General features: G+C 34.5%; 1 protein-coding gene across 1 annotated transcript in view; it reads right to left on the reverse strand.

The window, feature by feature from the left end:
- The window catches only part of LOC138693433 (uncharacterized), a 43,122-nt gene extending 27,033 nt beyond the window's left edge, over positions 1 to 16,089 (reverse strand). The window contains exon 1 of the mRNA XM_069817382.1: positions 15,894 to 16,089. The gene's annotated coding sequence lies outside the window, so the exon portion shown is untranslated. The remainder of the gene's footprint in view (positions 1 to 15,893) is intronic.
- Positions 16,090 to 16,315: the final 226 nt, after the last annotated feature.

Raw genomic sequence — 16,315 nt, forward strand, 5'->3', positions numbered from 1 at the left:
TCTCTCTCATACATATTATTGCACAAAAGTACACTCTTCGGCACAAAAAGCTAACTTTTCATTTTTTAAGGCAATGGATCGTGAAAATAGTGAAAAGCTTAAAAAACGGAAATTTCGTTAATTCTTCCAAAAAACAGTTTAATGATTCAACTTTCATAGATGGGTGGATGGGCGGATGGACGGACGGACGGACGGACGGACCGACGGACGGACGGACCAACGGACAGACGGACCGACGGACAGACAGACAGACGGACGGACGGACGGACGGACGGACAGACAGACAGACAGACAGACAGACAGACAGACAGACAGACAGACAGACAGACAGACAGACAGACAGACAGATAGATAGATAGATAGATAGATAGATAGATAGATAGATAGATAGATAGATAGATAGATAGATAGATAGATAGATAGATAGATAGATAGATAGATAGATAGATAGATAGATAGATAGATAGATAGATAGATAGATAGATAGATAGATAGATAGATAGATAGATAGATAGATAGATAGATAGATGAATTTAATGTCATCCAGCGATTTACAGCCAGAGTAGATATATATAATACATGGCTACTACAATATGAATAAATGTAAGAATAAAAAAAAATAAATATACAAGCACCAGATAATCACAAAAACAGGTTAAAAGTTTTAAAAGAAATAGTATAAAATCAGGTTAAAATGTACAGATTTGTACAGATTTGTCAATTACAAGAGGTTAAAACAAATAGTATCTAAAACGTAATATTGCTAAAATCATTGACACTGTAGATTGGATTTGCCATCAAAGTCCTTGTCACCATCCTTCTGAAAGTAAAATATGACTTGTTTCTTATATGCTATGGTAAAGAATTATAAAGTTTATAGGATATGGAAATAAAACTATTGCTTGTAGTACTATATTTGTACTTGGTGAAATATATGTCAAGTCTGGAACGGGTAGAATAATTATGAATGGATGAACAAGTAGGAAGATTATGCACATTACGCTTAACATACAGAAGGCAATCGAGAATAAACATTGACGGCAACGTAAGTATTCCTAGTTGTACAAAAAGTGATTTACAATGAGTTCTAGAAGAGACACCACAAATAATTCTCACTGCTCTCTTTTGAAGGATAAACAACTTAGAAACCGAAGTATGGTTGCCCCACAAAAGCGTCCCGTAACTTAAGTGACTGTAAATATGGACATAATAAACTGTAAGTAAAGAATTATAACATAACGTTTGTCTGAGGATTCGTAACATGAAAATTCCTTTATTAATTTTATTAACAAGATATTCTATGTGTGTACTCCAGCCCAGACCGGCTTCGAGGTGAATGCCTAGGAATTTAACTGAGGAAGACAAGTCAGTAATATTTCTGTTAAAAGAAAATTGCATATCTACAGTCTTATTAGAGTTGATGCTAAGTTTGTTGGCATCACACCAGTCTTATCCGTAGCTTGTTCACCCCTATGTCACTTAAGCCAAAACATATGCAGCTGAGCAGTTTTAAGGTGAATACATATTACGAATCGTTAAGTGTTAAAATGTATACAGAAAAATGAAAAAAATAATATTAATTTTATAGTATGTGTTATGCCGCCATAATAGAAGTCATTGCGTTTTAGTTAGCATGGTAATATCTTACGTCACTGCTTCAATAATGTGATATATTGTGCACGATTTTGACTGATAAAAAATATTGTATTTAATGCTTGTATAAAAAAATATATAACGCAACGTTAAATCTACGGCAGTTTTCATTTTAGTCCTTCTGAATGTACTATATTGAAAGAGACTTTATGTCTTAATATCAGTCACTAGACTAGCTATATATGTCTAACCGCGAGTTAAAAAGTCTAAAACGACTAAGTTTCCTTGAAGGAAAACTTTTTCCCACACTTGTAAACAAAGTTTTGAATAGCCTGAGCTTGTCGAAGTAGTGTCGACGCTCATCTGTCTAGACTCGTGTCTTCGTTGTCATGGTGACAAATTCTCGGCAACATAAATCTGTCACTTTATCTCTTGTTTGAATTGCCCACTTACAGAGTCACAAACACGCTTACTCGAGTGTGAGGTGATGAAATCCTTCGGGGACTTTTACCAGTATTCGTTAACGGGCGCTGTTTGCGGACATATAACCTGCATTTTATATAATATACGTATATATACTCATTCTATTGACTATGTAAATTCATAAATAAGTCAACACACATTTTGAAATAAGGAACAGTGGAATGGTATAATCCCCAAAGCCAACAAGTCGTTAATGTTGTAACGTTGTGGCATTACATGTTGAGAGAAAGTACAGTAATATAAGCACGATGAGCTTTCTCACTCCGAAATCCTGGTTGAATTCCAGATCGTACGTGGAACTTGTAATGGAAAAGTGTCAGTCCGCTAATGTAAAGGTGTCGAACTTAATTTCCGAGATCTAGAACTTGTGTAGAGAAGAATTAATTACCTCCAATGATGCCATTATCGAAGAAAAATAATACCAAGAAATGTAACGAGTTTAGGACTGTCAGCTTGATATCGCAATAAGCGAATATTCTTCTGCGAATAATAAACCGACGTTTATATTCTAAAATGGAAAAACAGTTGAAAGAAGAGCAGTTTGGCTTCAGGAAAGTAAAAGGTACGAGAGATGCAATTAGACTGCTGCGAACAATCGAACAATCGGCGAAAGGTACCAAGATAAAAATAAAGAAGTTTTATGTAGTATTTGTTGATTTCGAAAAGGCTCTTGACAGAGTGAATTGGAATAAACTTCTTGGGATTGTGAAGAAAATATGTGTGAATTGGAAAGACAATTGTAGTATTATTTATATTAAACGAGTCAAAATAGGGATAGGAGGAGAAATGTCAGAGGGAAGTGAAATAGTGAGAGGAATACAAAAAGAATGTCCTTTATCACCTACACTTTTCAACATTTACTTGGAGGATCTAAGTCAAGAACAGGTTTCAGAACATAGGAGGGGTGATAGTAAGAGGAAGACGAATGAAGTGCGTAAGATTTGCTGATGATAATGGCGTTGTTAGCAGAAGAGAAGACGATACTTTTCACTTGATTATTTAACGACAGTGTATCAACTACTGGGTTATTATTTAATGGCAATGGCAATGATGGTGGTGGTGACGATGAAGATTAAGAAATGTAGAGAACGTATTTGTATTATTTTCTTTTAGAGGAGGGGAATCTATTTGGAATAATATTCCGGGAATACAATTCTGAACATAGCAAGTTAGACTGATCATTCCGTGCGTGTTACCACCCATATTGGCCAGCCAAAACATTTTCTTTATGGCTTTCACTGCTTGCAAACGTTAATAGAAATAATTTGGTCAGAACAGAAGAAACAAATGTGGGAAAAGCAACAGATTTGTCAGTTTTGTCAGTCACGCAATACAGCAGTGGAATCTCTCGGAAATGCTCAGGAGATGAATTGTGATGAATCTAGGACTATAACGCGATATTCTGTAAACCTGTCTGCCGTTACTGTAATTCACAGAATAATGGAATTTCTCACGAAGGAAGGAGTCGGCACAATGGAATTTGTTTGTTTGAAGTTTTCTACGAAATGACAAAAGAAGAAATGAAGATACGAAACAATAATTAATTATCAACAGAGTAATTAGCAGGACTGGATTTTGCTAAACCTCAAATATTCCCAACAAGCTCTCTTAATTATATCATGAACATTATATATTGCGGCAAATCAATAGAATATTCTTAAACCGTTAAGAATCTTGGTTTCTTTAAGGACAATGACCTAAATTGGAATGGTCAGGTAACATAGATATGTAAGAAAATATTCTCGTTGCTCCATTGTTTAAACCACATGAGGAAATTTCTACCATTTACCCTAAAAAAGATCCTTATTCAGACGCTTATGATGCCCCATTTTGATTATTGTGATTTCTTGCTGATAAAATATGTAACCCATAACCTAGCTGACAGATTAAAGTGTGCTCATAATACGTGTATAAAATTCATTTGCAATACTCGCAAATTTGATCATGTAACACCATCCATAGAACTTCTATCATGGATTCGCTTAAAGGAACGAAGAATAATGCATTCACTGACACTGCTATTCAAACTCTTGCATACCTCTACGCGTACTTACCTAACAGCACGTTTTCAGTTTCTCACAACAGTACGGAATCAAAATCAATCATTTCTTTCTATCCCTCATCATAGAACATCATTATATTCATCATCCTATACAGTGTCATTCCTAGTCTTTGGAATCAGCACATCTTCTGGACTGCAACACCGAATACAGGACTCCACTATGTGAAGTGATCAAAAAACCTTGTTGCTACAGACAATTTGTAGACTTGCTAAACTTTATCTTTAAAAGACTGTAGATATATATTTCACCATTATCTTTGTAAAAATAAGTAGTATAAATAAGTAGTATACCGTATAACAAAACTAAAACCCTAGCACACCGCTTGGTGAATTAGGGTTCTTTTCCACGGATATTTAATAATAATAATAGTCTTTGGAATTCTCTGATTATTATTATTGTTATTATTATTATTATTATTATTATTATTATTATTATTATTATTAGTCTACACTCTATTAATACACAACGCTTGTCATTTTCACACAATTTTATCTTTCTGTGTATATCATATCGGCCAGATAAAACATTGTATTCGAGAGACTTTACATTCCCTGCAATGAAATGCAATAAAAATGTGTCAAATTTAATCAAACACATCAGCTATAAAAACAACATGACAATGAAATCTGTGGCATCTAAATGGAAGTTTAATAACCTTCATTAATCAATCGCATATCCAGCGTTATTTCGGCTTTATTGTATTTTATTTAGTTTCGTTATTTTTAGTCATTCAACAATTTCTCTATTATACATACTGTATATGTTTTGCTTCAGATGATTACTGGTTATTAGAATTATCGATACTGAAATATCTAACCTTCAATAATAATAATAATAATAATAATAATAATAATAATAATAATAACAACAATACTGTATTGTCTTGGTTAGTCTACTAATAGGCAGATTCATTCAACCTTAATGGCACAGAGAGAGGGATAATATCTAAGTGATACAATTACATTGGCAACTCTGGATACGATTATTGTTAAACGCTTCGGTGATCCTGAAACTTGGAAGCTATCAATAATCCCTTGACCCATGAGTTTCACAGCAGTTATGCCTGCCTGCCAGTTCAGCAGGTGTGGTTGCAAGCTTGCCTTTTTTTTATATTGCGAGTATTTCAGTTAATACTAACGTTTACCTTGTTTCAGTATAACTATACAACTTTTTTGTAAGCGTTTTCATTTCCAACACAGTCTATAAAACAATCTGCTTCGATACATGGATTTCCAAAATAAAGTTCTTCCGGTAAAGAAAAAAAGGTGACGAAAAGTATTGTTGGCAAGTTCAAGGATATGGGTTTTCATATCATGTCTGGAAAGTTCAAAAAGAAAAAACTGATAGTCAAACTTTTACCAACTGAAAGTTCGCGTAAGTTTGTACTTTTCTATTTTCAATCCGATATAAATTATAAGTAATTAAATGAGGAAATTATTTATCAAAACTCCGCTGTGATTCAAACGGTAGCCGACCAGAGTTCGATTCCCGGCCGAGAAGAAAACATTTAGGCCTATTTCTCTCGCACTGCTATGGAGTGTGAGCCCGTCTTCTATTTCTTCTTTGTTGTCTCACACACAATGACATTGCACAATGCTGACAACATGACCATAAAATTCCACTAGTCCAGAATGTGTTAATTCTTACAAAATAGAGAATGTAACAAGTTAATGGGTAAAACACTTAGGGAACTAGGATTTTGTAGATGTCTTCATAAGAGCTGCTACTATCAAAGATGAGGTAAGTTCCTTTTTTGATATTTTGTCAGGAGTTCTACGCACTTCAGGATAGCCACCACATCAAAGGTGCTTATCGGGTTGAACATGAAGCATCCGTAAGCACTTCAGCCCAAAAGACTTTTGTGCACCTGTGATGGAATGAGTTGCATGTCGATTGTGCTGTAAGACTAAGACGGTCCCATCATCCGCCACACTGCACATTCCTCTCCAGCCTTCAAATCCGCATACCATACCCCTCGTGGTGACTTGCCGTTTCTAATAGATTCATGAGTAGTCATAGCATCGTCAGGTAACCAGGAACCTGTAAGCGTCGATACCTCTTATAAAGAACTTTAAGTCGTCTAGAGCCACCACTGCCATCTATTGGTACCAGCAATCTTAGGATAAACCAACAATAGACATTTATAAGCAGCGAGATTTTCTGCTATGCAGCTGTGATGGGACAAGGCCACCGCTTGAGAGTACATATAGAAGGGAGAAAATTTTTCACTGCCACATCGACATCTCAACTCGGTTCCGCTAGATCTGCAAGCAGAAATACTATCATTTGAGCCACAGTAGAGAACGGCTTAATTTTCAATTTGTTTAAAATATCCGCACTTATGTTCAAAGTACAAATCCAATATTCCATTCTTGTAGTTCATAACCCTTCTTTCGACCACCTTTTAATTGTCCAAGTCTCGTTTCAATATACGAGTATATTTTAATAGTATTTTTTGTTGGAGTACTTTAAGTTTTAATTGTGTTGCTGTACTAATGAGGGTCTGACAATTTCATTTATAATTATTTGTTTGTTTTTTATAAATTTTGTTCCTTTTTTGTTTCGTCAAATTTGTTAAAATTTTAGTCAATAATCATAATAAATTCGTAATTGCCTGGGGACTGCCTGATTAGGACCCACCTGGCACAATTGCATTGTCCACACAAGCCGATGGCAAGGGCGTGTCCAAGGTTCATGAAGTTTATTCAGTTTCCGGTACCTCAACTTGATTACCTTGCTGCAGGTCTACTTGAGTAGGCCTATTTGCACACATCTCTGCAAGGTCAGAAAAGACCGCTACGTCATACTCCAGTAATTGGACGTAGACCGTTCTGGAAAGCCATGAAAGACGCGTAGGTACTACGAAAGTTACACATATGGTACAGTTGTAGACAACCAACTACACTGTTAAGGCTAAATTTACGAGAAATAAGAAAATCATACAGCTAGTATATTGCACTCTGCTAGATGGGTCAGTATCCTTCTTCAGGAGAATCACAGAAGGCCATGGTCAGCAACATTCCACGAGATTCTCCGGTATCCGTAGTAGTGGTGTTACTTCTTTCTGACAGATGTCTCGTGCTTCATTCACAGGATATTTGATTATTAAATTTAATATTATACACATTATTTGCTAATATGAATGCCATATTAGAAGCCTCAAGGCTTTACAACGACTTTTTTCTGCCTTTCATTTAACATCGTTTAAATTTGCATTAAAAATTAAATAAATTAAAGAATAAAAGTCAACCGACGAGAAATTTAATGACTTTTAATGGATTTCCCATTAAAATCAACTTCGTTTGTTTCTGTTGTTCCTTCAGTTTCACTTTTTTTCAGAAAGTTCAGTTCTTTTTTTATTATTTAGCCTTTTATGACTGAGTTTCTATCTACAATTTAGCACCCTCGACTTAGATTCTCGGGATGGAGATGAAAATTGATCTTTCTTCCACAGAGAATGGGTATTTTTCCTTGTCTCGTATTGCGTTGAACTGTGATTTATAACAATGTTGATTATAATATAACATGTGGATCATGTTACTTGTGGATGTTTACTGTTGGTTCGGAATCTTAACAAGGATGAGGACGGAATGGGTCGAATGGCCAAACCTTCAAAGCAGAAACGATGACAATGATTTGAGTACGGCGGTATATTAATGATAATGATTATAATACTGATATGAGTGATGGTGATGTTAATGTTGACAATTGCGTGGTGCAGAAAACAAAACAAAACACCCTTTTTTTATCATTATACGTACTGAAATAGTGACATGAATAATAAAATAACAGCCACCGGCGTAGCTAAGGCGCTTACCTGCCAATTCGGAGTTGCGCTTGGGCGCGGGTTCGATCCCCGCTTGGGCTGATTACCTGGTTGGGTTTTTTTCCGAGGTTTTCCCCAAACATATCACGAAAATCAGGTAATCTATGGCAAATCCTCGGTCTCATCTCGCCAAATATCATCTCGCTCTCATCAATTCCATCGACGCTAAATAACCTCGTAGCTGACACAGCGTCGTTAAATAACAAAATAAAATAATAAAATTATCATTACGTATTATAACAGACATGCAGAAGTGAGCGCCAATTGTGGCATACGTCATAAGGCGGAATATGTCACGAGCGGTGTAGTTAAATTTAATGTTTTTTGTAGGTAATAAATTTTGTGAAAAAAAAATACTACAATTAACTTGTTTCCTTACGATAATATTTGGTACAAAACTAATAAAAAAGTTGATACTAAATTCATATATCATATCGATATAATTTTTTTTTTATTTCAAGAGGAGAAAACTGCAAAAGTCTCTTGTACATAATAAATAAATTAAGCCACTAAATATTAGTAGTGTCTTCTTTCGCTAAAGAAATAATGTAATGATTCGAGGTACTATTTTCCTTCTCTCTAAACGCACAAAGCTATGAAGTGGCATAATAAATCCCGTGGTTTCTGATAATGCTCATTTGAATTGTCTGATTCTATGTAGTTTACTACATTGTCAATTTTCGTGGTTTTTACGTTTCAGAAACTCTCTGTTGTAGCTATAGCATTTACATCCAGTACATATACAACTTCTTTTTGTACGTTACCTACAGTTCGTGCTATCTCACAATGTAACACGATTCCAAAATTGAAGAAAGGGGATGAGAAGGTTTGTATATCTCAGTGCAATCGCATAGAAACTGTTGGAATGTACTTCTGCTAATTCTAACTCATTCTCCGATATTGCTAAAGTTGGGACGATGAAAAAAATCGCAAAGTTCATTAAACCTAAAAGCATTTCCGACGAGTATCCGTCTTTTTGTTCAGCCCTCGCTTGCAAGCAACAATCTGGGGCCTGCATTAAGATGATAGATTCTCCATTCGCAGGAAATGTCTCCAGGGAGGTAGGCAATTCTGAAACTGCAATTCAGATACTGGCAGGACCGGGCTGAGCAGAGATGAATGAGGCCCGACTCCTTGCCCTTAGGCTATACGTGAAGCAGATTTCAGTGGCGTACAGATAGGAAATACCTCAACTTCTCAATTTTTTTCAACCACAGTATTTCTTCAAATTACGAAAATAAACATAAAAATTGTTTCATACTCATATTTATTTTCCTTTATATTTCGATTGTACTGGTCAATCATTTTGTAACAATAAATACAGGTAAAGTCTGATTTTGAAAGTAGGAAGACAAACCTAAACAAAAAAGTGTCATACTGACGAGACATTTGAATTTTCTTAGCCATTTGAGCTAGATCTTTGAAAAATCTCAAATTTTAAACATTTAAAAAATTTTGGTTGGTTATTATAAATATATCTGAAAATATTAGAAAAAAGACTTGAAATTTCAGCGGAGATATTGAAATAAATGTCTACCAAACCATGCAATAGTGAGTACTATTTAACATACAAAACATTTGAGACTAGTGAAGTGTTTTGTGTGGAGTTTGGCATTGCATAGGGAAGAAACATGGACGTTACGACGAAGTGAAGAGAAGCGAATAGAAGCATTTGAAATGTGAAAATGGAGAAGAATGGAGCATGTGAAATGGACAGACGGAATAAGAAATGAAGCTGTGTAGGAAAGAGTGGGCGAAGAAAGAATGGTGCTGAAACTGATCAGGAAAAGAAAAAGGAATTGGTTGGGCCACCGGCTGAGAAGAAACTGTCTACTGAAGGATGCACTGGAAAGAATTATGAACGGGAGAAAAATTCGAGGCAGAAGAAGATATCAGATGATAGACGACACTAAGACATATGGAACTTATGCGGAGACAAAGAGGAAGGCAGCAGGAAAGGAAAGATTGGAGAATGCTGGGTTTGCAGTGAAGGACCTATGAATGAATTAATACTTTTCATTTACAAAATTATCATTATTTGTTTAGTTTTAACATCTGATATTAATTTGTTATCCATTGTGTTACTTTAAAAATCTCCTAATGCACTCATTTTTACGCTGGAAAATTCACAAGATATAATAATGATGATGATAATAATAATAATAATAATAATAATAATAATAATAATAATAATAATAATAATAATAATAATAATCCGTGGCGTGACAGCTCATGAAGGCCAAGAACAGCCAGCTGAATGCTGACCTCACGTCCACGTACCTCAACAGAGGTGAACTAGGCTATATTCCAACCAGTACGGAGGTAAGTGTGGTCAGCGCCTTCATCCTCCCACTCGTTTCAGCTGGTTATCGAAACCAGATTTCCCTACCTAGCATAGCTTCCCAAATTCATCAAGATATTGAATAGCCACCGGTTCCATACACTGGCCGAAATTTCATGAGGAAATTTTTTCCTCAATGAGAACTCGAATCAGCGCTCCTACAGTAACGCGAATCCTAGCATGACGCCTTAGACCACAATGCTACGACACCATATACAGAGTGTCTCAGGAGGAATGTAAAATACTTCAGGATAATGTAGTTTGAGTTAACCTCATCGATTTAACCTGATATATCTATATCCGAAGTCTAACTGTTGGAGATAAATTAATGGAAGAAAATACAATAACGTCTTGGAGTTCCGTGTACTATACTTGATGTATTACCCCAGATCTTTTGCACACAGCAGCATCTGAGCACCGCAATGCCAGCGCAACACACATTGAATACACGTTCACTTAACGTTTAATTCGTGTAATCGCATAGTGAATATGCAGACATACTTTATGTTTAAGGATTTTGTGATGATAATGTATTGGCTGCTGTTGAGGACTACAGACGGCGTTTTCTCATCGAAGGATTTCATCTAGAGGTAAGCGCTCACTACATCGTATCGCACTCATCGGACGAATCGCACGGATCGGAAAAAGACTATCTTTGCTGTAATAGTTATGTAACCGCGTTCACTACATCGTATCGCACGCATCGGCTCTCGGCAAATCCGTCCACGTTTCTCGGATGAGCAACTTTTCCGATGCGTGCCATCATGGCCTTCTTTAATAAATCAATTTTAATTGGTCAACTGTTACTATTATGTTGTACCATGTTCAGTGTCGCGACAAAATGACAGAAGGAAAACTTATTTCGCTTGTAGAAAATTACGAAAAATTATATAATTTGAGGCGTTCCCATTACAGTAATCAAGTCGTGTCTTACATATATAGGTTATGTAACCAATATCTCTTTCGTTTCTTCCTCTTCAATTAAGACGCATGAAGCAATTACAAATTCTTATTCGCTAACTAATAGACCTAACCTCAAACTCCTCTGTTTTCAGCAATGTCAATATCGCACGACGTCATGTTTTAAACAGCTGATAGGGGGAGGCGATGAGGTAGAGACGTTATAGTGAACGCACTGCATTTAAAATATCCGTTGCGTGCGATTCGTACGAGGAGTGCGATACGATGTAGTGAACGCTTACCTTAGCTGTGTGTTTTCCCATGTTTACTGGATGTTATCTGAAACTGGCAAGTTACCAAGGGTTTCATTGAGGTTGGAAAGAGAACTGGTACCGGTACCTAATATGAATTTACAATTCATGGAATCCAAAAGAAGGGCAACCTTAGTAATTTGTCTTGTGTAATTATTTTTTATATTACTGACTTTCTATTTAACTGTGAAATAAACTTATTGGAACGACATAAGATGCAGCATTTTCAACAATGTATCATATCACAATGTTCTAAAACGTAGAAATACGTCTATATTGCCTCTCTCCATTTTCACTCATCAATAACTTCCCAACCGTTACATTTCGGACATAGGTATATTAGTTTAAATCGATATAGGTTAACTCAAATTACATTATCCTTAAGTATTTTACATTCTTATAAATCTACGGATCCATATTCAGCCTATTTATTGTGCATTATTTGTTGTTAATTAAATCTATTTTAATTTGATTATTACCAATAATAATAATAATAATAATAATAATAATAATAATAATAATAATAATAATAATAATAGTAATCTGCTTCTAGTAATATTAAGAGGAAGTTAATAAGTAAACAGTCAATATCGCATGTCTCCTCCACTGTTTATTCCGTTAAAGTCGTCACAGACGAAGTACATACGGATTTTTATATAAGGAGAGAGAAAGAAATTCCCACCGCAACAGCAGGTTTCAAAATATAATACTACTTTTGTAAATAAACTGAAAATAACAGATATCAGTACAAAAAATAATAAAGATGGGACATGACAGAAGCGGTCATACTTAAAATTACAGGGCTGCGTTGTCGATTTGGGCGACGAGACGATCAGCTGATGAGAGCTACCAGCAGACGCCTGACGTTCACAACGTATTAACACCTGACATTGTGTGCACAACAAATAATACCAAGAGAGCTATTGAGCACTCACCACGTGGAAACTTTAACTTGGCAATTCAATCGTTGTTACCTTCGAGATCAAAGTACTTTTTATGTACTTTATTAGAGTACATTAAACGTTGTTACCATAGAAACAGGCCTTCGACGCTATGTGATATTAAGTTGTTTTTACGATCGCAGTACTAATGTCTATGTCCCATCTTTAGATAAAAACAGGTAGGCTATAGAGTTACCATATATATATATATATATATATATATATATATATATATATATATATTTAGTTCACTGTGAATAGCCAAGAAAAACACTACATTAAGGTTAAAAGTGTTTTAAATAATTTGTCAGACTACGAAAAGAACAAAACCATAAAGTTTTATAATGTAGGCTATGTCATATAGACTATGTGTTGAAAAATGGGTGGCATACTATTTTGAAGATTTAAATTGTTTTAAGTTGATGATGTTTTGACGAGATCCGTCAGAGGGAAAGCATTTAAGTCTATCGAATTTATTTATAACTAGCCGTACCCGTGCGCTCCGCTGCACCCGTTAGAAATAAATATAAAGTAATTGCATAATTAAAATAGGACATTTTATCCAGGGAACATTCGTGTTTGATAGAAGGATAAATCGTTTAATATTGTTACTTAATTTAAATTGCATCCAAATAATTAAAATGCGAACATTTTGGTCCAGAGACCACTCATTGGTGCAATGGCAATTCCTTTAACATGTTTCTAATTTTTATTACATGCAACCATAGTTTAATGAACATTGACATCATTTAGATTTAATGTGTATACTTTATTTTACTTGTTATAGGTTTCCATTGAATTATGGTAATAACTTAATTTTAACCCTTGTTTTCTACGTATTCAGTAAATGGCATTTGGCCCACTATGGTTCTGAACCCTTCAAATAACTTAAATTATATTATATAATATTACATTACATATATTATATTATATTATATTATATTATATTATATTATATTATATTATATTATATTATATTATATTATATTATATTATATCAGAAGTTACTGTAATAACATTATAGCATTATGTCCATCTAGAGAAACTTCACTTTCCAATGGTGAAATAATAATTAATTAAACAAATCGGTTAATTTAGCTTCCGATATTACTTCATACAAACACAGAAACATTCTCTGTAGGCTATCTTTCATAGCTTTCGATTGTTGCTGTCCAAGGCCCCTTATAGACGAAGTCATTTCTTTTTATTTCATTATACGGCCTTAGATGGCAGTTATTTTAATTTTAAAACTCATTTATCTTATTAAATATCATTCCTATAAAAATTTTTCAAGGAATAAAACTTATCGCAAATTATTTTTAAAGAAACTTTTGTTATGTAACATTTTTCACAAAAATCAATAATAAGCGAGATATTTCGATTTAATTCAGGCCCCCTTATAACCCCCCTTTTAAATAATGTATTTTGAATACCATATAGCCTAAAATCTAAGTTACAACGAACATAATTTATATTCCAATTTTCATCTAAATCCGTTCATCCATTATCTCGTGAAAAGGTAACAAACATACAGATAGACAGACAGACATACAAAGAAAAATTTCAAAAAAGCTATTTTCGGTTTCAGGGTGGTTAATTATATATGTTAGGACCAATTATTTTTGGAAAATCGAAAATTACCAGAAAAATTTCGGCTACAGATTTATTATTAGTATAGATACAGGACAGCAGATTAATGATTCTTAATTATTTGGCCAATCAGTATGCTTGAAGCAATATGTGCAGAATGAATTATATTGCTTTTCACTCATAATTCTTCGTGGCTACAATATTTTGTCTCGACGAATGTAATATTTAACTTACCGTAACTAACAGCGGCTGAGTCTTGACATTACAACTCTGCTTTAGAGTGAATGGCTCGTATTGTTCTGGACGGAGAAAGTTGCTATCTCCATGAACTACAGTAAGTCGCATGAAAAAGGGTATGGATGGGAGATCGCTGACAGTTACAAAAATAAGCAAGCTGATGCAAAGTGGGTATCGTTTTATCAATCATGCAAATATCCTGAGCAAATTTCAGAACTATTGAAATTAGCTGAGTTTTATTTTAGCCTTCCTAGCCATAATGTTAATTGAACGAGGATATTTTCTCTCATAAACACTCAGTGGAGTCATTCCACGTCAAATCGCACAAATTAAAAAAAAAAAATTGACCTTCTTGTCTCCGATTTTCTTGAAATCAAATTTACATATTCTATGAATGAAAAAACGAAACAAGTTTTTTTTTTTTTTTTTTTTGGTAACTAGGTAGCACTGAAGTTCTTGAAATATTGCGCGCATCGTTGTAGTTAATTCTGAATATTTCTGGTATTCGTTGTCACAAATTTACGATTTTTGGCTCATATTGAAGGTTAAAATACGTACTGCATTCACAGTAAAACAAAAAACATTTCCTTAAATAGGCCTATTTAAATTTTTACAAAACACAAGTTGTCAAGTTTCGTAGATGTTCGGTTTGAAATTGAATGACTAAATGGTCTGGCTAGTTTAATAGATTAAATAAAGCAATCTTGTTATTACACTACAACGTGAAAAACTTCAATTGTAGGGAATTTTATGATTACATTTTGAAAAACAGGAATGTATAAAAAAGGTCAGAAAAATATGACTGGTACCGGTGTGCTTAATCGTGTAAAAATGAATTCGTTATATTTGTCCGTAGGCTATTATTTATTATTATTGGCCAATCTTTGATATCTACCCACATCACACACGAGACCGACGTCTGATATGCGTTTCGTTATGGGTTACATGAGGGGATAATTAAGTGACATGATGCCGAGGTATGCGACAAGGTTAGTGGGTTATTTGATAGAATATTTAAGTGACGTGAGACCGAGGAATTTGAAAAGGTTTCAATGATTTAAGTACGTTTTCTCTTACATGTGTAGTGTGGGGAGATATCGAAGTTTCACCGTTATTATTAATTTATCCCTCCCAACTATATCCAACACTGATCTCGAAAAGTTGTCCCGATTGCATTTGTTGTATAGCCTATATGGCAACCCTAACTATAGCAAGATGGCTAAGAGATATGCAACAGTGAATGAATAAACAATTTGGGACATGCTTCATAACTATTAATCGAGGAGATTTATTTACAGACAATGCACATAATTTAGTAGCAGGCCTAATCCGCATTGAAAACCAATGTAGTTAAAAATTTACTCCTTTATAACGATTCAAAAACATATGTCTGCTATTCTAGAAAGCCAAAGTCTATTATACATTTCCGAAATACGGTATGTACGTAGACCTAATGTTAATGAGTCACCAAGAATGAATCTGATATAAACAAAGTAAATTATTTCACCAGCAACAAACAGCTTTTAAAAGCCAAATTCTGTCTCACTAAATTAGTACCAAAACGAATATTGTCAGCTACAGAGATTAAAAGAAAATAAATGCATTTACCTTTACATAGTAGATACTTCACAGCTATTCAGAATACGAGTGATTCTAAATTCCAGTGAAGTCCGAGTTGTCAATGATATTACAGTGCCGCACTTAAACTTAAGAATTTGCTGACCACAAGTCTGTTCGCAACACTATCACTTAATATATACATTTCCAGAGTTTTTTCAACTTCACTTTGCACTTGCTTCATACATTCCGCCATTTTTAACTGTATTTATATTTAGGCCTATCACAACCACAGTATCTCAAGGTCATCCAAAGTGTCATGGAAGACGAAAGATTTTTTTATCGTAGGCCTACTTGCCCTGCCTAACCTTCAGCTTGAATCTAGACCAACTTTATGGGTTGTGATTAAACCAAATTTTTTGCTACAGATCGACTACGTACGGTATTTTTTCAGATCTCAACTACCGTATCTA

The sequence above is a fragment of the Periplaneta americana genome, chromosome 17, assembly GCF_040183065.1.
Source record: "Periplaneta americana isolate PAMFEO1 chromosome 17, P.americana_PAMFEO1_priV1, whole genome shotgun sequence".
Classification (NCBI taxonomy): Eukaryota; Metazoa; Arthropoda; class Insecta; order Blattodea; family Blattidae; genus Periplaneta; species Periplaneta americana.